The 24,252-nt window shown below is 37.8% G+C and overlaps 1 protein-coding gene across 6 annotated transcripts in view; it reads right to left on the bottom strand.

The window, feature by feature from the left end:
* RBFOX1 (RNA binding fox-1 homolog 1) overlaps positions 1 to 23,630 on the bottom strand; it is a 968,785-nt gene extending 945,155 nt beyond the window's left edge. Inside the window, exon 1 of one of the 6 annotated variants that reach the window (XM_086759520.1) lies at positions 23,469 to 23,630. The gene's annotated coding sequence lies outside the window, so the exon portion shown is untranslated. The remainder of the gene's footprint in view (positions 1 to 23,468) is intronic. The other 5 variants (XM_086759516.1, XM_086759504.1, XM_086759528.1 and 2 more) reach the window with 5 other exon arrangements.
* Between the last annotated feature and the right edge of the window lie 622 nt (positions 23,631 to 24,252).

Raw genomic sequence — 24,252 nt, 5'->3', positions numbered from 1 at the left:
TATGCAAACAAGAAGAATTTCAACACAGTACCTTTCCCTCTTGCCAGACTTTGGTATGAATGACTCCAACTCCTACAATGCTTTCATTCCTCAGAGGGGGATTCTTAGCCTACAAATCGTTTTACTTAAATACTGCACTATTACCTGGAGACTGAACGATTTCCATAAACGCTCCTGAACTCTGCAGTCCATTCCCAAACATGATATAATTGAACTCAGACTTTTTAATCCACAGGAGAAAGCTCATCTTGTTTCTCAGACATCTGAGAAAGAAGTGAAGCGAGAATTACAGGTTGAATTCTGTAACTTACTTTAGAGTGAGCATCAGCCAGTATTGACATGTAGTTTGACTGCGATTCATTTTCTAACACAAACAAATAGTTATGTAATTCCCCGACACACATTATTAAGTCATTGCTAATTACACACAATAAATCAGGGATACAATCTTACCAAAACATTAACAGAAGGAGACACGTTGCAAACACTGGGCTGATGTGCAACTGGCAGCGTAAGGAGACGTATTCATTTTGTTTGTACCATGTAAGAACACAAGCTTGATTCTCAAAGTCACTCTTGCTTTTGATGACAATAGACAATTAACAAACAGTGAAGTTTGCTTGCAGGTAATTCCAAAACAAAAAGGAGTCAAATTGCTTAACAGTAGCAACTGTGAATGGTGCTTTCAGAGAAGCAGCACAATGTGCACACACAAAGGCTTTATTTCTAGCAATTGTCAGAAAACAACATTTTCCCTTTTAATCTCATCAGAATAAGAGTATTGTTATTCTCCACTACTATTTCCAAAATATGAAGACACTTCAAATAAAAAAAAAAAAAAATAATAGCTAGGATCTGCAAACTCATCAAGGAAAACCTCAGAAGAAAATTATCTGCCTTTTTCACATCTGCATCTTAAACAAACCATGAGCTGTCTGCCAGGCAATTCCACATGGACTTTCATCTTTGCTGCCACTGTTTTACTGTTAAAGTGTCTGCTGTAAAGCACTGGAGACTTCAGACACTTAAACCAATACAAAAATCTCTGCAATACAAAGTAATTTTATGTCACTACTCTGTTTATTACAGAATTGGCTGCAAATAAGAGTCTGAGGATGATTTAATGTGTCCTCGACCCATCACGGCCATGGTTAAACAAAGTAAACACATCAGTCTTTAGCAGTTATTTATAACTGGAAGAAAAGCACAAAACGGCCACGATAAACACAGCACTGGAAACTATTTTGAAGGGAAACAGCTAAAGGTATCTGAAAATGTCTTTCTTCACATATTGCTGTATTCCATTGCTCAGTAAAATAAAAGCTCAGTGACCATCCACAGGAGGAGTTATTAGAACTAAAATCACTGCTTCCAAATAAGGTCTCAGGATACCACTGCTGAAGTGGAAATTTAGGAATTCAGGTCTGATTACACACCAGCAACTGGTACTTCTACTGCATTTTTTAAAGAGGATAATCAGCCTTCAGAGGTCACAGAAAAGATCCACTCCTTTAAGACAGAAAAACAAAAATACCAGTAACCCATTCGTGATAATTTGGCCCCTGCAGTGGTAACTGCATCAGTGACTCAAGCTCTACAGTGCTGATGTCACTCGCTTTTAAATCTGCCTAAAGAGATTATATTTATCTTGCTATCTAAACCAAATTCCTTCAGCAGACACTGGTTCTTGACCTCTGTACTGGGGACTCTCTCTAGAGTCTGAACTGAGAGCTTGCTGTCAATGAGATGTGTAACCCTGGGACACAGATATTCAAGGTTACCTTCTGTCCTGCATCAATAAACTGTTTGTTTGCAAGGAGGGGAAAACTAAAAGACCTGTTTACCTAACTGTAAGGAGAAATTGATTCAGGAGAAGCCATTCTAACCCAGGGCTGGGTGGCAGGTTGATAAACTGGATTGATGTCCAGGTCTTTCATATGCTTTTCACCGATCTGTGTTTGCAGCAAGATGAGGAAAACGAAATCAACCTGGTTGAAAAATGATATAATCTCACCACAAAGGACTATGAGATGCCACTATAACCTACAGGACACAACTCTAAGTCTTCTTGTTAGAATACAGAACTGGAAATTTCAGTGTAGAGGCTATAAAATACTGCAATGGGCCTTTCTGTAGCAGGCAGTTTGTTGGTAAGGAGGTTTCCCTGCGGCCACACCAGGAAGTGATTTTCTGAGAGAGAACCACCTTTTCATGAAATCTGAGTCTCAGGATTTGTTTAAGAAAGGTAGTAGTAGTAGTGGTCCACATTCGGCCAAACTGATACTTGAGTTCTCACCTACTAAAATCAGAGTAGTTTGGGTTGGAAGCGACCTTAAAGATCATCCAGTTCCAACCCCCGTGCCCTGGGCAGGGACATCTCCAAGCAAACCAGGTCACTCAAAGCCCCATCCAGCCTGGCCTTGGATACCTCCAGGGATGGGGCATCCACAGCTTCTCTGGGCAATCTGTGCCAGGGCCTCACCACCCTCACAGTGAAGAATTTCTCCCTTATGTCTGATCTAAATCTACCCTCTTCCAGTTTAAAGCCATTTCTCACTGTCCTATCACTACCTGCCCTTCTCTGTCTCTCCTCAGCTTTCTTGTAGGCCCCTTTTAGGTACTGGAAGGCTGCTCTGAGTTCTCCCTAGAGCCTCCTCTTCTCCAGGCTAAACAGCCCCAACTCTCTCAGCCTCTCCCCATAGAGGTGCTCCAGCCCTCTGATCATCTTTGTGGCCTCCTCTGGACCCTCTCTAACAGGTCCAGATCCTTCTGATGTTGGGGACTCCAGAGCTGGACACAGTGCTGCAGGTGGGGTCTCACCAGAGCAGAGGGGGAGAATCCCCTTCCTCGACCTGCTGGCCACGCTGCTGGTGATGCAGCCGAGGATGCGGTTGGCCTTCTGGGCTGTGAGTGTGCATTGCCAGCTCATGTTGTGCTTGGTATTCATATAACTGAAAAATGTAACATATATTATAATGCCTGTCATCTAGTTAGCCTTAAAAAAAGAAAGCCTAACCTCAAAAAAATCCTTTTGGATTTTTTCTCTTTTGGGAAGGTTTTTTTTGCCTTTTTACCTTGAACCTCTATTGAGCTGGAAAGAGACAATTTGGCTAATACAATGGAGTTCCATTTTTCTCTTGAATGTCTCTGTTAACTTTAATTTAGACATCAGGACAACTTTATTCTTCTCCATGTAGTCCTTGCATGCTATGCTTTAGTACTGGCTACGGTGGGAATTCTGGAAGGACTCTACCTTGCAGAAGCAGTAGACAAAATTGTCTTCCGAGTGGTACTATTGCATGCATAGAACTGCCAAGTCTTAAGGTGAAAATGTCATGACGAGCTAAAAAAGCCTAATTATTGCCAAGCATGAGAAGTAAGCTACTAGAAACAATTTTCCCAAATTATATCTGTAGTTCTAATTTTCTGTCTGAGAGAGATGTTTGGAAACCAATACTGCTTTTTCTGCATTAGCTTCAAGTTTGCTGTACACAACCTGAGGACAGGAGCACTTATTTTAGTATTAATGAAGCAGACTGTAATATTAGAAGTCATGCCTACGGCAGCATAACATTTATTTAAAGTTTAACTTACATCTCTTGTTATCTGCACTGTGCAGCCTGAAATCATAAATACAAACTTTAACAATTTTCCATGATAAACATGTTCCTTCCCTAATGCTAGCTTTACTGCTTCCTCTCTGATCCCCTTTTCTTAACTACACAATACTTTTGGGGGCAGAAGATGCCTGTTGTTTTCATCAGTGAGAGATAAGAGATATCAGTATAGTATATAAATCCTCCTATTACTTAAAAAAAGCAACTGAAGATTTCTTCCAATAAAACTATCGACTGGGATTCAAGCATAAACACTGGATTAAGGCACATAAGCTTAACTGACTTTCAAAAAGAGATGAGCATCTATTACATTTAGGCTCTGCCGATAACACCACCCTTAGTAGCTCCAGTTTATGTATGCAATGTTTAACTTGGCGAGGAGGGGGGCTTAAACTAGGAATATATAAAAATCACTATCTAATTCTGTCTTTTATAGGAAAGTTTGGTTTTTTTTTTTAAAAAAAGATATTTTAAATTTCAGAATTCTCAGAAGTACCTGAATTTTACATCTGTTATCTTTGTACTAATTTTCTGCAGCATCACATTGAACTGCAGGAGATAGGCAATAAGGAGAGAAGTCACTGAACAGTTTCCCTAACGGAAACCTTTCTTACTGAATATGATAGGAGACAGGCCATTTAATTGCAATTACATTTCATACGAACTTCTCACGAGTTATGTACCAACCTTTATAACGTTTTCTTTCCCTTTCTTTAGCTTGTATTTTTATCTGATCCTTCTTCTCATAGTCCCATTTTATCTGTCCTCCCTTTCCTGTAGTCCAAGGCTCACAAGGTCGTGACACTGACTCCCATATTGAGTGAGACACGAAAGCAGGTAACACCACACAATTGATACCTGAGGAGCAGGGGGATATTTCCATCTAAATGAGCAGACTGAGCTTTGTGGTTCCCATCAAGGTTAATGGGGGTTATATAGGTCAGTGCTGGTGTATCGTAACAAATGCTTGCACCCTTGCTAGTGCACTCCCATCTTTTAGTTTTGATAGAAGAAAAAATATTTTCAGAGAAAAAAAGCATTGTGATTTAGAAACCAAATTCAGAGCTGTGCCATCTTTCTTCACTAACTTTCAGAAGTGTTTAAGTAGCACATTTCCTCACTTTCCACTTAATCTGCAAAAGTGTTCAAGTTAGTGAGAGTTCTATGAGAGCCATTAAAAATCTGTCAGAGAAGTGCTGGTCGTGGCAAAAACATTTTTCAGCAGCTGTCAATTTCTCCAATCTCCATCAGTGCTACCAGGCACAACAAGGGATTCCTCATTTAGAACGTGTCAATTCTTATTATTAATGTCATGATGAAAACACTCGCTAAGTGTATGTGTCGTGCAAAGTGAGGCTCAGTCACAGAAATGAGAGGGTGAATGTCACCCGGATTAGTGAGCAACGAGAGCTGCAGACACATTTTTAAGCTCACCTAAAGACAAACATCCTCTCTTTATCCTAGCTGGGTCTTCTAAAGGCAGGTTACAAAGAACACAGGAAGGTATAAACTAATGCATTAGATTAGCATTATCTTGCATTGGATTAACTGCTTGTAAAATTATGCGTTTGGAGAGATTAGGTTCTTGGTCATTTGTTTTGTTTGCGAGCTGCAGGGATAACATGTATGAGAAGTACTATACAATTGTTACACTACAGATATTGGGTGTGTGATGCAGCTCTTACGGGCATTCCAAAGGAGGTTGCTTGGCCACTGCTAGCAGAAGCTCTACAGTTACATGGAGTTCAGGTCAGATGTGAACCTCAGGATGCAGCGCCCTCGCTGCTACTGCAAGATGCAGAGAGCACTGCAGGCTGTCCTCTGCTTTTTATAGCACAGAGAAAACAAATTTAGCCCATGTCTCACTGCACTGTATATTCCTGTACATATAGATATACTGACAACATGAAGATGGTAGCTGCTGTCATTTAAAAGAAAAAGAATTACACCCACAGGATTACATGAACTACCAAGATGGTATCATTTGTGAAAGATCTTACTGCATTTCAAAGGCAGGATTTGGAAGAGAATTTCCAGCTTTTGTTTTGGATTAAGACAAATCATATTCAGTAAGAAAAGTTTCCATTAGGGAAACTGTTCAGTGACTTCTCTCCTTATTGCCCACACCCATAACACAATAAATATTTTGAGGTAGAATAAAATACTGTAAACAACAGTTAATCCAGCTGGCCATATGCTGACCAACAGGAAAGTTGCTCATTAAAAATCAAGATTCTTTTCAAAGCAATTGCTATAACATCTCAGCTGGCACTAGTCAGCTCTGCGTTCTGACGCTGATACCACAAGGCGCTTAAATACCTGCTTAACTTTAAGCTCATGGCTTTAAGCACATGGCATTAAATGTAATGAGCGTTCTTGTATTCTTAATCACATACTTAGATTCATTGCTGGAGCAAGCATGAAGAAATAATGGGTTCTATCTTCAGTTTGTGTAAATTGCTGTGACTTAATTGAAACGAATAGAGTTGCATCAATTTACACCAGCTGATGCCAGAACCCAGGGGTTCAAAACCTCCCAAAGTTTAAGTCAGCCTCCAGCACAGCTGCTACTACAGAGTTGTCACTCTCTAACTATCAAAATCCTCTGCCTTTTCGCCAAGCAGGAGTTAATCATCATATATCTCTTTTTTGAGACACTGAGAAGGATAACCACAGTGTCTTCGCCAACACACTTGTTCCCTCAGTAAAACACTCTATTATCGAGGCCGTGGGGGAGTTATTACCGAGAGCGCTTTGGCTGTCAGATTTCACTGCAGAGCCACTGCAAAGCTTGTGAAGTTCGGAACCTTGTTTTGCTGGGTGCCTTATAAGGTTTTGCACATAACATCTCAGAAAATAGATTAATTAGCTTTTAAATAGACTTTATGTAGACCATTTAAATCTCACCTTTCTTGTTGGCTAATTCAACACTCAAATAGGATCAATATCTCCTTTTTGTTAGTGCAGAAGACAATTTGTCATATGTGTCTCCTGCCCTTCCTACTGGCACATCGGCCTGTGTTTCTAGAAGAAAAGTAGGATTTCAAAGTTTTACACACTTAGATGTTACAAATACTCTTTTGAAAGCATCCTCAAGGGGTGAAAAAAAAAAAAAAAAACACCAAAACCCACAACCAATTCTTTGAACCATGCCATAGGACAAAAGGTTATAAAAAAGCCTACAAAATACAGGAATGATCATATCTAACCAAAACATAATTATAAGTTATTAAAGGAGGACAGTTCTTAAATATTCTATTCCTACTGTGTTTTTTCAGGCACCTACTCAAAGATTCTAAACCTTGTTTTCCCTAGTATTAAAATTCAAATAATTTATTTCCCCATGAAGAATTTCCAAAACTTTAAGTGTCACTAAATAAACATTTTTCTTAAATACAGATATATTTGAGGTTGGGAGAGGAAAAAGCTTAAAGCAAAACAATTCAAATATTTCAGGTCCTTTCACACAATCCTAAACACTGAGCAAGAATTTGCAAAAGCTTTCAGCAATCCTGCTTACATATGTAATCCTGTGCCAAAAGGACACCAAAATGCTGTCCTGTTCTAATGCTTCAAACAGAAAAGCAGTACTAGTTAATTTTTTTTTTTTTTTAGGTAATAACTGGATTTATAACGCCTATGGGAACCATGAAGTAAGGATGGCTTGCAAGTTGTTTCTTCTGACCATGGTAAACTATTAATTGAGAATGTCATGTTGCTGAGAGAGGTGACTGTTCTCAAGTTTTTAAGCTTTAAGAGGCTCTTTTAGCCTAAATTTTGATTAAAGTAATTAAGATTTGAGTCCTGCTGGCACTTTCTTTGAAGAGAGTCCTTGCTGTTGTACATAGCAACATTTTCTGACTCTTAGCGGCTGCGCACAGAAACCAGAGCAAGGACGTTCTGTTAAGATCTAGCAGTAGCCATGCTCCAGAACAGGAGCTGCTGCCTTCCCGAAAACAACATCCCTTCTGGGAGAGGCAAGAGCTCCTAGCTCCCTGTGTCCCGATTCCCACATGCTCATCACAATCATTATCTCTGGACACATACTTTCCCTTGAGAGGGTGATTTAAAGTTCGATGCATTCCTTCCTCCACCGACCAGTGCAGAGAAGCTAGATTTATAACACGAGCATTCAATTATGTCTAAGGTTAAACAGGGCACCTCTCCCATTGTAAGCTGTTTACTTGACTTGAAACAGCTATCAGATGTTAAGTTCTTGAGCTACATATGTTGGTATATCAAGGGGAGAAGCTTAGAGTTTTAGTGACTGAAATTCCTATTGGAAATCATCCATGGTCCTCTCACAGAAACAGAGACAAGATGGCAGCACTCTGTTACACAGCAAAGGTAAGAATAACCGATGGCTGGATCATGTAGCACACTGCTTGCTGCTTCCAGACGAGAGTGAGGAAACTTTCCATGTGTCCAGCAATAAAACATTCAGCAGGGAGCGAAATCTAACTGTTTCACATTTTATAAACAAACTAGTTCACAAGCCTTCCTATTCTTTGAAATTCTCAGTCCCTTTTAGATCTAAGAAATAACCCCCAAGAAAGCACCATCACAGTGCTTCCTGTGGTACCTCCTGTTAGATATTTAAAAATAACCACGAATAACGACTAAAGCATTATTCTCACTTGTCTACTTTCATGCATGGAGTTTGCTTTACCAATTAAACTGTCTTCATCTCAGCCCATGAGTTTTCCCACTTTTACTCTTGCAGTTCTCTCCCTCATCTCACCAGGGGGAAGTGAGTGATCTGCTGTGTGGGGCTTAGCTGCCGGCTGGGGTTAAACCACATCAAACGTAAGAATTGTCTTTTTATGTTCTCCGCACAGTACCTAGCGTCATTTAGATGCCTGATGGAAATAATAATTAAATGTTGTTACGTCTATTTTCAAGTCTAAAACTCTAAAATATTATGAAGGTATCACCAAAATAATGTAGATGGCAGAGATAATAGGCTGGTTTAATGACTGAACACACCAGATGTTTTGCCCCTATATTCACACACTGCTTTTGCTATTTGTTTATTGTTTATAAATCTGTTGGTTTTGACCATTATATCAGTATTTCTGTCCTAGTTAGCCTCTGAACCCCATTCCCTTAAGAAAAAAATTGAGAAGCACACACCCACTGTACTAACCTCCGCTGCATCCAGTGCACATATGGGTTCTACTGTATGTGTCACTACCCTAATGATAGCTAAGCTATTACTGCCCAGAAAATTAACTCACACACTGTGAATAATCACAGAAATTTGTTTTGCTACAAGGCTCTCTTCCAGCTGTTTTAATGCAGAAATTTTTTTCCAGAAACACAAACTGGAAAAAAAAAAAAAAGGAAAGAAAGAAAGAAAAAGACTTTGAAAATCTGCATAATTTGAAAGTGTTTAATGTAAATTAGATAGATCAGCCTAATTTTATTTCAGTACTTTTTAATTGCATTTATAATTAGTAAAAAACATTAATGCACTCCACAGAAGGTCAGGAGTTCTGGTGAAAGAATCTAATTAAAATGCTCTACTGCATTTATGTCACACATGTGCTCAGTAACCTTGAGGCCCTCCTATAGCAGCAAAGGAGGTTTTTGTATTCCTGTTATTTATAACTTTTGTCCAAAACTGAAAAGGCACGACTGTACGGGAGTAGCACATGTACTGTAAGTATTCTCATCTCTCACCCTGTCTGCACAACACACTAATTATGATGGTTTGGTCCATTTCATATTGTACTTTTTTTATGACAGACTAATAAATAAAAACAGGTTGGTTCCCTTTATAATGAGGACTCTTAAATGCCCACCTGCTGCCCAGTCTTTCCCCCTTAACAGCCCTGAATCAAACTGCGCAACATATAATTGACAGACAGAGAAAGATCTGAAGTTGGTGCCATGCAGAAATTTGAGTACATGTAGTATCAGGTGTTTATCCTGACACCTGAATCTACTAGCAGCATGCATGTGAAAAAAAAAAAAATTAAAAAAAAAAGAGAAAAATTTAAGAAAAGCTTACAGCAATAATCAGCAAGCAATAATTAGCGATGCTAATTTTTCTACTTAGAGCTCATATTGTGATTTTATTACATTTAAATTATACATGCTCAGGTGTTCAAATGCTTTCCTTTAATCACCCTCTTAGGCGGTAAAACATCATTAACATCCTTCTAGCACCAGAATGATTGCTCAGTAAGACGAGAGGTCTCTGCCCCACCGAGTTTTACTCACACTCCTCTGATAGGCCTGAGCAAAGCCTGATGGAAACAAAAAAAGGGAGGGCACACTTAAGTGTTATACATACACCATTATCCCAGGTTTTGTCTCTCTACTAAAGTAGCTTTCAAGTTTTGGAATAATCACTGAAATTACAAATTCTGAGATGTCAGCGCTGTCTGCAACAGAAGAAAAGTTACCTCAGCCTTCAACAGGAAGAAAAAACATGAGAAGAATGATTGCTCCTTCTCAGGATGAAACACTGAAGCTTTCAGAGATTTGTTGCTTCATACCAGCCATAAAGATTGGTCAGTGTCTGTGATCACTGTTTAGAGGCCTGAACATCATAGGAAAGAAAACAAGCTGAGGTACACAGTCTAAGTAGGCTCAAACTAGTGTAAAAATGGCCAACATTCATTCCTTTCTTTTACAGCCTCTCCCACCAGTCATATAGCAGCCATCAGCTCCTGTGGAAATATCTCTAATAGTTTTGAAAAAGAAAAAAATTATTCTGTTCACTCATTATCTGCTTTTACCTACTGAGACTGAAGGGACTGAAGTATTTTCTGAAATAAAAGAATGCAAAAATCAGCAGGGCTGTAGGCTTGCTGAGCCTGATTGGACTGAACTACTAGAAAATCTGCCTGCCTATGGGACAGTGTTGGCTCAGATGATCGGCTGGTTGGACACAAACTTTTAAGAACTGGCAGCCATGAACACAGAACATGTGAATTGGCAACAGAGTGTGAAGAGAATATAGTATAGCAACTGTGCTGAGCAGCAAGAGAGGAAGATAAGAAACCTTGGAAGTTGCAGACCAGGGAGAGAAGTGACATTCACTCACCTAAGTTTTGCTTTGCCACTCTAATGTAACTCTAAATATTTTATCAGAGCTGGTAGATAAACACTGGTTTGCTTTGAAGCATCTGTCCTGAATTGCTAGCAGTACTGTCAACTGTATCGCTTTCTGTTGGCGTCCAGCATCTACCAGAGGACCGAATTCATTTGGATTCCACAAAGAAAGGAAGGGATATTGAAGCCAGATGGCCCAAATTCAAAATAGTTCAGCTTCATGGCTTGCACTTTCAGAGACCTAGAGAACTTGGCACTAGTGCATGGAGAGAACATTCCCAGGAGATCCACAGGGCTGCTGAGAGTAAAGCTTGCTACCCCGAACCATGAAAGCCATCTATTCCATTAACCTCACCCCAGGACAGTCTTCAAATCACATAAGAATGGTGGCATTACTTACATACAGTTGCCACCATCCCTGTATGATGCATGAAGAATCTTGAATCCATGCACCTTAATGAAATTCTCCCCTAATCTTAATTCACCAGAGAATCAGACATCCACAGAAACCAGCTAGCAGCACAGAGGACCCATGGCTAGTAGGCAGCAGAAAGCTGATGCTCAAAGTACGGGCTCATTTTCCCCAAGTATTTTTGGTTGCTGCTTGCATTGTAAGATATTTAATATGTCAATGGGGTTGAAGCATGTGACAATGACCAATATACTTATGTCCTGGAAATTAAATGTATTTGGACAACAGCAACAAAAAACTTCTCAGCACTGTACAAGTTATTTGTAAGTGGTTAGATCATCTGAAATGGCAGAGGATTTTTTTAAAATGCGTGTTCATTTGCCCATGCATAACAAAAAGCAGAAACTGTACTGAGAACACTATTAATCCTTATTCTTGTCCTTAGACCACAGAAAAACAAATCATCAATGCCACTTCTAAAATAATTTATAAAGTACAGTAGATAAATTCAGCACTGCCTACATCTGTGAATGACAGAAATGATCAGGTTTTCAAATATAGGTCATCTTGTTCTCCAGTACTCTGAATTACTGTATCTTGCAAGTCAGTCCTATACAAAATTCACTGCTGATCATGCTTGCAATTCCAAGACAGAAAAAAATAGTTTAAAAATAATTGAACTTCAATTATATAATCTTCTTTAAAGTGCTGAACAGTACTCTTGGGTGAACTAATCCCAACTGCACACATTTATTCCTAGAAAAGATTGCTAGGGTGGCTTCTCTGACAGTGAAAACTAACCTCAGGCAAGTATCACATCCAGCCATAAGCTCTAAGTCACATAAAAAAAAGGGAGGGGAGTAATTTTCATTAGATTTTAAAATATCAACGTAAAGCAGACACAGATTATCATGAAGCCTTAATTGTGCTAAAACCCATGAACAATGTGCTGAAATTTTGCAAGGATCTGTTTTCATGGCAATCTAACTCAGAAAGACTGATACAGGGAAAAACACTATTAGCTTCTCAACTCTGGACCAAGCTAATCACTTTCAAAAAATGCTATATAAATAAATGAATAAATGAAATTCACCCTCACAGCAACAGCATATAGAGATTTACAGAACAGAGAAGGAAGCAAAAATCCTGGATTAGGCAAACATAGCCCTCCAAGTCTTGACTTTGCAGTCCATAATATACAGAGCGATTAATACATAAAATAAAATCTGACACATGTACAATATTAGTCTTTTTTTGCCTAACGATTCAAGCTCATATTATTAGCACTATTGTCTCTGTTAGAATCTAGATGTCAGGTTCTCATTACAGACACAGGCACCAGGTCAGCATCACAGCTAATGAATATCTGCTGCTGCAAATGCTTATTGTATCTTAGCCTAATTCTAGCAAAATTTAAATGGTCTATTAATTTTCTTAATAAATTTAGATATGGCTGCTCACTGCAATCTGTCTTTGATTAGCTAACAAAAGTGTACGAAGATCTTGCCAAGCTGATGGTTCAGAATATTTCCAGCAAATCATCATCTACATTAAAAAAAAAAAAAACCCAACTTTTCATTTTTTTTAGTACAGATTGTAAAAATGGTACAGATCCTCAGGTTTAGTCTGCCCAGGCCTTCTCAGTCCTGCTTCATCCAGACTTGTTAAAAATAAATACTACTGATGGAAATTCTCAAATGTGCATGTACTTTCTGGACTAAGAATAGAGTTCATTAGCTCATCTGGACACATGAATAACTTGAAAGATTTTTTTTCATCTTTAGGCTCAATAAGGCTTAATGCATTTGCTAAAAAAAATTTGTTCCACCCTGACTGGCTGAATGGCCGGCAGGTACAGTATCGTATGGAGCAGAGCAGTGCTCAGTGACAAAAGGGAAGATTCACTTCTGCTGACTCAAGACTTCCACAGTGTCTAGTGTCCTTCCACACTCGGAAAAGAAAAGGGACACGTAAAGAGAATTATAGACATGTACCTCAAGGAAAATTTTATTTATGGAAAAGCTACTTCTGAACTGGCTATGGGAAAAGGCAGTCCAATTAGATGTAGATGTACACAAGAGAAGTTATCCACACAGATGAATTTTTCTCAAGGTTTATATTGCATAGGACTCAATTAACAACTGTGTCCATGTAAAAGGACTGCAAATACATGCTGTTATTCAGGGGTTTGTGCTATTTCTAAGTGGCAATATAGAAAAAAAAAAAACAGAAAAAATAATAGTATCATCATCTAGAATCATGAGGAGGGGAAAGAGTTCTTTCTTGTAAGATCATGATGAGTTTAGCTTGTTTAGTAAACAGAAACACAGAGGGACTGTGTCTACTGAGAAGACACACCTGAAAAAAAAACCTAGAAAAGTGCAGATTAGAGGAGGGGAAAAGCAATTTGAACTAAATAACATTGTGTAAAAACAGATAAATCATCCAAGAATAAGTTCAGGATTCCTAATAAAAGGTTTCTAACCGCTGAATGAGCAAGCCTCTGACATAGCCTTCCAAAAGCAGCAAATGGTGGAGTTTTTTAAGTTTATAAAGATACAACCTTTACCTAAAACTACAGGGCTAGACTCTTCTTAACTCTAGCTTTTCATTCCAGATCAGTTTCTTAAGGTAATAAAACACAAACCCAAGGTATTAGAACTAGGTTGGTAAAACTATTAGCTGTACAAGACTGGTGTTATCTTTGTGGTCTCAAATCTGCACCTAGTGGGAGAAAGGTCCAGTGGTATTTGTAAAGAGGTCACTACAAAATTTGTATCTTTTCTTTCAAAGCACCTAGGTTCCCTTAAACGTGACCAGAATAAGAATAAAGTATTCCTGTGTTACACTGCATCACTGAAAAAAACCTGTAAGCATTAATACAAATTATTCAAATATTATCTGTATTCTTCATTGATAAAAAATCTGCACTGAGGTGGAAATTATAATCTAACTCCAGATCCAAAGAACTCAAGGAAAAGGATGTTTAAAGACAGGTAATATTCAGCTTTCCTCAGTAGACTGGTACAAAAGTTCATATGAAAATAAATGTTTCTCAGCCTTAGTCATCTCCAAACTATTTTTTGTTTCTTGTTTTGGGTTTCTGAGTTGGTTTTTTTTTTTTTCCATATTTGAATTACAGTTTGCAGTCTCCTGCTGGTAGCTGTAATCAAAACTGAAAACTGATTAAACGATGCAGTCTATGCCACTGGGCAGCATTATTAGATCCCAGTACAAAAGACAACAAACCAACACAGTATTTTAATATGCAAACAATACTGCAGTTCTCTTTACAATAAAAGTTCAGAACATTCAAACTAGGTCTCACTACCTTCCCAATCACGTATGAAGAGAACATCATACGACATGTCAGTCACCTCTGGTATCAATTGGTTGCTCCCATTACATGTGGATATTTCTGTCCATTAGAAGCCATGAAAGCACTGGTGCGTGGAATGAGCTGCACATGGCACTGCAAAGCATCAAGTGGCATTGGTCATAGACAACTCCTTATGTAAAAACATTATAGATTCCTGAGTGCCATCTACTGGCACTTTAACTCTTAACTAAACGTCACAGAAAATTTTAAATGCCTTTTCAAGATTTCTGATATATGTATGTTCATTTTCATTCCACTTCATCGCATATGAAGTTTAGACAAATTTTAACGTATACTTTTTTCCATTTTGATGTATTCACTAGAAATGTTATGACACTATCTGTTCAGACATACATCTTTTTACTTAGTTTTAGTTCAAGATTGAAATGTGTCTGTCTGAACTGATTTGGTGCCTTATGGAAGTGAATTGTATGCCCATTTTCTTACATAAACAACTGTTCTCCACCAGGCCTATGTATACCATGATGTGTCACGTCAACATTTTCAGGGCAGTTTGATGTTTTTCATAAAGCGCAGTCCGGATAAGGAGCCTGGGGAGTCAGATGGAGATAGGAATAGTAGAAATTACAAGCCATGTGGACAAATATTTAAGCCAATAACATTTGTCTCATTCAGGGAATTTCTAAAGAGGATCGGAGCTCAAAGCAGTGAGCAGGTCTTTCAGGACAAACCCCTCAAGCACAACAATCCATCCTGGTATTCAGGAAAAGGAAGAGATGTAGCAGGACACTGACTTGGCTACGCAGGGAAGTCATGACTGATCTCCAAGAAAACAGGATGTACACTGGAGGTGGAAGCAAAGACAGGCTACAAGGGAGAAAGATAGATGAGCTCATTGCCCAGGCATGCAGGGAGGGTGGCAGGAAAGCCAAAACCAGGAACAGTTGTCATGGCTTTACAAATATAATTCAGATCTGAACACACTGACTGCCTTGTGAGCCAAAATGACTAGGAAATTAGACTAGGGACTGCCCACAGTTCCTTCCAACCTGAATAATTCCTACTATGACATTCATTTTGTAGGAAGAATACTGCAGGGTTTAAAAACAAACAAACAAAACAAAACAAACCACACCTCTCACAAAAAAAAAAAATTAATAATAATTCCAAAAAACCCCAGCTAATCCCCCCCAAAAAACAAGCAACCCCAAAACATCTACACTGTTTTTAAAAAGAAAAAATGGGATTTTTTTCAAAGCCCACAAAAAAGGACAAATCTGAATAATTTTCTGACTAGTGGTAACTGGAGGACACAATGGAGAATCTCCTGCCAAGCATTTCTCAGGATTATGCCAAGTTATTATTCAGCCCACCAGAATAATGATAATGTCTTATTTGGTGAAAGTCTTTCCAGTGTAAGCTGATCCAAGATCAGGAATCTTTTCCACAATTTCGTATATCAAAATGGCAGATTAGCAGATGGATTAGGGAAAAAAGCAAAACCATTCCAGACAGAAACCAGTTTACTTAAAAGATACTCAGTGGTTCTTTCTCCATTCAAGCACACCACTTCATGGGCGCCTTTCTCAATAACACTGATTTGTTACAAATAGAATTGAATAAATTGTCTATTTCTTCAAAGTCTTCCTAATCAACAGAAACGTTTGGCATCTTTCTCCTCTCTTGTTCCATACAGACTACATCTACTAACTAGGTAAAAAGCATCCGACATGATTTTCAGGCTTCTTGATTGCCAGCAGTAATCAGGTGCCATTTCATGAACCACGCTAGTTAACCACTGTTGCAAATAAACAGTCATTTCAGTGGGCTGAAAGAAAGCACCTCCAAAAGACATCTATAACACACTTCCAAAGAAGTGTTCTTGACTCAGGAGTATGTGAATTCTCAGGAATTTTAGGTGAAGTTGTCTGAAAATAAGCATCTCCTCAGTCTCAGCCATGATAGTAACCTCTCACCATCAGCTAATGAAAATGAGAAAAAAAACTTTCACACATAAAGAATTCACTCTATGTGGACTTTGAGGACATCCAAAACACCAAGAACACGCAAGTTTTCAATGTAATTGCATGACATCTTAATAACCAATAAAATCAATTAATCAACAGCCAGAAAAGTAACTTGTACAGGAAAGTTACTTTTTTTTCTACAAGAAAAGTAAAGAAACATTTTGCACTGCACATTGGAAGCTAGAAAAGCTACAAAAGATATCTGCTGCAAGGCTGTAAGACCTATCATACCAGTCTGATTTTGTTCGCAGTATACAGGAATAGAAATCTAATGATACATGCTTCATATCTTGTAAGATATATTTTAATTAGAAGACTTGAAGTTAGAAAGTCTCACAAAAAACCTCTTAGGTCCTGACAGGGGAGAGAAGAAAAAAAAAAAAAAAAAAAAAAAAATCTGAGAACAAGATTAATACAAACCACTACGGCTGCTTTGAAGTTTTCCTTTAGAAATACTTTTCTCAGATCTAGATTACTGATTGAGCAAAAATTTTTGAAGGAATTATTTACTTTCAGTGAAACATTTAGTCTTTGGTTACTGACATTCAAAAATGAAATGCCCCAAACCTGGAACATTTCAGTGTAACAATATTTGAAATCTCATTAACTCCACAGCATGAAAATTCCTACTTTTGTTCTCTTCCTTTTCCTCTAAAGTTACACAAACAACCAAAACCTCTCCACCAGCAAATCTAAAAAGACTTATGACATGCAAGCATCTGCCCAAATTTGTCTCTAAATTTCTATTTCTTGAAGAAAACAGGACTACTCTAAAATTATGAATATTTTTTTTTATCATCCTTATCATTGCAAGGCTGAGGATTATAGCATTTTATTGTGCTAGCTCTTAGGAATTTATATTTAACACATGGCTTTTAAAAATGCTTTAAAAACATGTTATTTTAAAAACAAGCAGTTTATTTAACCACATAGACTCATAATACAAGCAAGTATCTCCAAAGTGAGGTCTAGTAATCTGAAAAAAACGTGGTCTTAGTTACTCATTATTAGCAGTGCTGCCTACTTTCTCAGAGACCTTTTAGGGTTGCTTTTGATTATCTTCTCCCCTTTACTTGGGTATCAGGATACTTATAAAGATAATTATTTCATACTTTGGACTCTTAGGATTATGAAGTATTACAGGATGGCAGTTCTAAGACAAAATGCTCTAATTCACCAGCTGTCATGTATTTAATTAGAGATTTTGATGAATCTTTCCTACATAGATAAGCCTTCATACTGTGTCTTCTACTAAAAAAAAAAAAAAAAGCAATGACAGAAAGAAGGAAAGCAAAAAAAAAGAGACTTCTTTTGTACAAGGACTCTAGGATCTGACACACTTTTGTTAGCATGACAGACTTGCCTATCACAGGTCCCTTCCAACCCAAACTATTTTCTGATTCTATTAATGTAAGACCTGCAGTTGAACAACTTGTCAGCTGCTAACACTGACATTTGCAGAGAAGCAGGAGTGAGGGTGCAGGCTCAAAAAATGAGGTTTCTATTATGCAGAGACACAGAAAGAGCACAGAGTTCCTTTCAGAAAGCAGGCAAACTTCATGAATTTACACCCTCTCTGTATTTGGCGTCATCCATAAGTTCACAAAGGTTAGACCAACTTTTTTCCCAAAAAAAATCTAAACTGACTTGCCTTTAAGATATCAAGAATAGTTTATATTTTGTGTATTCTATACAAAGTGAGAATATTCAGCAAGAATTAAAGCTAGAAATATATTTAAAGGGATCTGAGAGTCATAGGCAATCTTTGTGTACATCGTATTAGCTCCAGTATACAGAACAAAAAGTGTTAATATTATGCTATAAAACTGACTCTTATTTAAGCAATTATGAGATATGCTATAAAGATTTTTGCATGAAACCTTCTCTTCTTATAATAGTAGCATATAATGCATGGCCTCATTGCAGTTATTTTCATTATCAGTGACTATGTTAATAAATAAAATACTTCTCTGACACTGGAATGTAGTTAGCATTGCATAAATATTTTAATTTTTAGATTTTTAAAAACAGGTTACATAGTACCTAAAGTATGTAATAAATTGCTGCAGTAGAAAAGACATCCTGCTATAATTTTATCTTGAATCTTATTTCTTTCTCTCAGCATGCATATTAAGAAACTGATTTAATGATTTACCTTTCTAAAATTCTCCCATTTTATTTCAGTTTGGCAAGCCTGACTCCCTCATGAAAGTCTAAGCAGATTTCTTGATATCCATTTCAGTTAGGTGGCCTAATGACAAATCAGAAACACTGATGGAAGGAAAATCTTGAGAGAACGCAGAAAGATAATAGGGATAGTTTTTAAACAGAAAATTAACTATTGTGCTTATTTTAGTTTTCTTCTATTAAATAGCCCTACCAACGTGAAGTGGTTCTTGATGTACTGCATATTCTTACCTTAGGTTAGGCTAGGAATTAGCTAATGCTAATTAGCATTATCCATCTCTGCTCCCATTAAAGTCAATGTATGATTTAGTATTTCAAAAGAGAAAAAATTCAAACCTGGAGTATTTCCTTGTTAAGGGACTGTGAGGGGAAAAAACAAACAACAACAAGGTATAAGAATTGTTCTTTAGTATGTTCCTCTGCAGTAAAAGTGTAATGATTGTGGAGCTCCAAGTGCAAATCAGTACTATTTTTCTGGTTGCTGCCAGATATCTTATTGGGGTGGGTAGAAGGAGCTTAAAGGAGATCTTAAGTTTACAATCATTACAAAATAAACTATCTAGACAAATTACTCACTCAACTACCAAGGCTTTGCAAATAAGACTGACAGAATACTACAGGCTGTGTAGAAATTAGATTTCTAGTTCTGTGAAGAATTTGAGGTTTTAATTTTGAGCATTCTCTCACCCCAGACTGGAACCTTGTTCTTACTCTCTTCTTTTGCTCTCCCCTCTCACCAGTGCTCGGTGGCAGAGAGGCTTGAATACTCATTTTGCAGAAGAACTGAAGATGACAGTTTTGCAGTTATCTATATAACAGTCATGCAAACAGATCACTGGACTTTCCAGCGCCTTGGCACCCCGGGCTGCTTTTATAATACAAGTATTGGACCACTAGCAGGCCCTAGATCCAGCCAATGAGGAATCTCATAAAGTCTAAATTTCAGAAGGTGACCTCACTGAGCTCTCCAAACTCACCAGCTTTGGAGGAGAACCGTTACCTGGCTAGGGAGGCTGGCTGCCTGGAGCCCTTCATGTGGGAGGCTGGGTTACAAAACCTCAGAGATCCTAAAATCTTTTTTATTTCAACTAACTGATGCAGGAAGGGTGTGGAACTGGACAGCGAAAGGGAGATAATAAAAGAGCAAACTATCTGCCTGTTTTGTTTCTCTGAAGTGTTCTAACAGAAACACCTTCCCAGCTCCTATAACCATCCATGTATCTCATGGCCGATGGCCTCTAAGACAGACAAGAATTCAGAGTAGCTGCTCAGAGTAGCTCAACTGCCTCCAGGTCCTGAATTTCCAGTTTCAGTGAGAGAATGAACTGTAGGATTAAGTTTTAGAAATATGTACTACAGACAGAAGAAAAGTTACCATACAGTACTCCGCAAAGTTTCAAGAGGCATCTGATACTCTTGTACCATGGTCTGATTATTACTGCTACAGTTTTTCCTGCAGTAATACCACATGCAATGTTCTTTCACAGATCACTGTATCACATCATATAGTTAAATACTGCCCTGAAATACTTATTCTCAAAACATTTTTCTCTTCCATTTCTCTTCATCACCTGTCCCGCTCCTTGTCCGTGGTGTGCTAACCAACATGCTGGAACACGACAGTTTATTGTACTTTGAAATCAACAAAGTGGGCACTTCTCAAAATACAGAAGTTCTGCAGCAGAGTTTACACAGGAGAAGCAGAACACAGCTAAGCATTTTCTTGAACAGAGATCATGACCCTGCAAGAAGCTGAGGGACAGAACTGGTACTGAAGTAGTTTTCTGATGGTACATTACAGCCAAAAGGACCTAACAAGCCTGCATGCATCCTCTATTTCTTTATAAATAGATATGCAAGAAGATTTCAGAACAAGACATGATACTTACTAGATCTAGAAAGTTGAGGTTTTTTTGGTTGGTTATTCTTTTTTTTTTTTTGGTAAAGGGAATATATTCTACAATATAGCTGTGCTTGAACAAGGATGCTACTGGGGAATACCATAGTTGCTTGAAAGGCATACGCTCTGCTGTTTCAGTGAATAAACACAGGCAAAAATTGCCTCTTTATAGTTCTTTCAGATGTTATTGGAGAACACCATTGATCAATTAACATTTTTCTCTGAAGCTTAATAAACAAACCCTTAAGGAGGAAAACTTTTTGCTTTGCTATCCCCCAAATAACAATAAGCCACGAGAATGCTTGTCTGCTTCTTGATGTGCTTATAGAATAACAAATTATAGGAGGGTCAAGGAAAAAACAGGAATATTTCTTTGAAGGAATAGATTGACAGGTTATATGTATGATCACAAAAAGATTTTAAAAATGTACATAATGAATTGTTCTGTTCGTAAAATTCTGACTCTGTGAATAATAATTAGTTTATATATAAATCATATTCAGAAATATTTATGATTAAACTTCCATTCAAAATAAAACAGACAAATGTCTTTAACCTAATGAAATTGCATAGTAAATTATTTCCAAGAACATTCCAATGTCAAGGTAACTCACTTAATTATCCATTATCATAGAAATGTAGACATAATGTTAATTAAAATGAAGGGGCAAAACCATTTCCATTTTTTATTAAGATCCATTGGCGTCTTGAACAGCTATTAGCCTTGCTGTCAGGGTTAGGTGGAGGACAATGTGTGCCCCGGTAGTCAGACCACTGCAGGCTGATTTCAACAGCTTACAAACTGCAATGTCATAATGAGAGGCAATTGAAAAACTCTCTGCAAGCCATTTGTATCGGCAGCGCACAGGAAGCTTTTGTACCACAACCATTATTTCTGCAGTGTACTTTGCAGCTGCAGTGCACAGTCACCTCAGACAATGAAAAGAATTATCCACGCTCGCAGCTGGGAATACAAATATACCTGCACACTGTCGGCAAGTCTAAGTGACATTCTGCAAACAAAATCTTCCAGCAATATACTCGTCTTAGAACTTTGTTAGATTAATTATACTGCTTGCACATGCAGATATTTATTTTAGGAGTGTATTATCATATGCTGTAGGAAATTTTACCTTGAAAGGTGAACAGTAGATGAAGGAGAGCGAAAGGCCTATGTACATGAGAGCACGCATTATATAATTCTGGTTAAAGTCAACCACTTAGAGTAAAGTAGCTGTAGAAATAAAATGGCAATTATGGGAAACTTTTGTATTCCCTTGTGTCTGTACACTTAATTACACTTCCAGAGGAGATGTTTTCTACTTATGTCTAATACTGGTATTAGAAATCAGCAGCGGTCTATTGAAAATCAGCTGCGGACTCACAGCAAAGGAAATGCCGCTCTTCCCACGATAACAGCCCTACGCCAGCGTGGCCAGCAATAGCTCAAGCAACAGAACGACGTTACTGCTTTGACTCCACTGGTATTCTGCTGAAGTTTATTTTTCGAAATATGTTTTTACCTAAACAGGTTTGAGAAATTATTTCACAAAACATGTCTCTTTGTGACATAAATGCCTTTATGTTTTACTGTTTAACTTTCCCTCCCTTTTTTGTGCCATTCAAAGACTTCTATAAAGCTGCAAATAGCATGACTTATAGTCCTTTAAAGTAAAACATTTGCTTAAGTGGTTTGAATGACTGGGGCAGCAGCACTCAGGCTTGTACAAAACTGATGCACTGCAAAGAACGAAATTCAGTAATCTGTGGTTTGTTCCACATTCAGTTCCATACTATTTTATCTCTGAATCACATTTATTAGTGCAGAATCAAATTCAAATTGCTACTGCTTTTTTTTCTGATTTCTAGTTTTCAAGGTATATATTGTATAATGAAATAAAAGGCAACACTGACATGGTTAATAGGATCTAGTCTTGGTGAAACTCCTCAGTGCCCACTTACGTATATTGCTGTACTTTATTTTAAGTTCTAAGGTACGCATGTTATGCACTGGGGATTTTCATGAGTAAAGTGATTCATGAGATTTAAAACATATTACTTCAGTCCTTTGAATGATGAATTATAATTGCTTTAATAATTCAGAATGACAAAAATGAATCTAAGGTAATAACTGGCTTGCATATGACCTACCACATATTGCACTTTAAAAGTAATCAGGGACAGATTCATTAACCAATCTTTTTTTCTGACAAAAAAAAAGGTACAGTTGCTGACAAAAGAAAGTTTCACTGAAGTCTACTAATGCTTCCAAATTGTTTGAATAATCCTTTTCCATATCTTTAATAAACCTGAGACACTCCAAGAAATTCAGTAATTTGTAATGTGTAGAATAGAAAATTTGTAATTTTCTAACTGCCTAAGCCTCTTAATTTTTGATTCAGAATTACTTTTCACTATTAAGTTGGGTTGTTTTTTTTAAAAAAAAGAAAACCAAAACAAAACCACTAGAATTAGTTTTCTGCTTATTCCAGAATAAGCTTATGTTTTGCTTGTGTTTTTTTTTTTTTTACCCCAGCTTTGTACTTAAAAAGTGCCTGGATTTACTTTAGAATTCTGCTAAAATAATGGGGAGGATGGTTATAATTTTGTAGCACAGCATTAACCACAGTGGTAAAAAAATAAACTCGCACATGAAACAGACTCTTCTAAGGATTTGGGTGCTACTATGCTGCTGGATATAACTTTAGAATGGACAGCAATTACAGAAATATAGATAGAGAAAAAAAATTCCAAATTTACTATGCAAACACACACACACACTATGCAAGTTTTAGCACATGAACCACCTTGGAAAGTGCAGGAAAACCACCAACAAACCTGGAAAACTGAGCTGGAGAAGAAAAAAATAATAAAAGAACTTAAGAAATAATGCTAAGTAGATTCTTCTTAACTCTCCTCATACCTGTTCAGGACCTTCTTTAAGCTAACAAGAGTGGCTTTTGTAGGAGAGAGATGTCCTGTCCTCTCTTCTTTCCAACAATCCCATGAGGCCTGAGGAGGTAAAGTAACAGTTATCTTCCTGAGCACCAGCAATTGCTTTCCAATGACCTGGCTGGCTTTCACAGCTCCTCAGGGACCTCCTCACCAGCCACCCCACAGCCCAAGTAGCTTTTGTGTACAGGTAGCTGCAAGACAGCCTCTCTGTGTCCATTCAGAAAACTCTAGGTTTGGGGAATCATGGTGAAACAGCAGCTTCCCCCTTCCCTGTATGAGATCTGTGCAGCATTTTATCTCTCATAACCAAGTTAATCGTATCTGAAGGATTCTTACAGTACTGTGTTTAGGTCGTCAATTTGTAGAGTTTCTGTTTCCATGGTTACCCACACAGTCCACATTTCCAAACTGCCACAGTAAAAACAATGATAAAAATGAGACAACTGCGTGTAATACAAGTCACTGCACATCTAACAATTCTCTCCTTTCATCCTCTGCCCACCCCCCTGCACTTTAGAAAGCTCTCAGATTTCTTGCTCTACACAGCCTCTCAAGGAAGGCAAACACCCCTTTTATTGGAAACGCCCAACTATTGGGCAAATTTCTTATCTCCCCCAGGTTACTTTACAACTCTTGTATACATCTAAAAATAAGGTGCAATGGTTACTATAGCAACATTATTCTAGAAATAAGGGACACAATATTGCTTCCGACTCCTTTCAACAAATAAAACAAACAAAAAAGAGCAGACT

The sequence above is a fragment of the Chlamydotis macqueenii genome, chromosome 15, assembly GCF_036417535.1.
Source record: "Chlamydotis macqueenii isolate bChlMac1 chromosome 15, bChlMac1.mat, whole genome shotgun sequence".
NCBI lineage: Eukaryota > Metazoa > Chordata > Aves > Otidiformes > Otididae > Chlamydotis > Chlamydotis macqueenii.
Note: the sequence above shows the minus strand (reverse complement) of the source record. Positions and strands in the feature narration are given on the sequence as shown.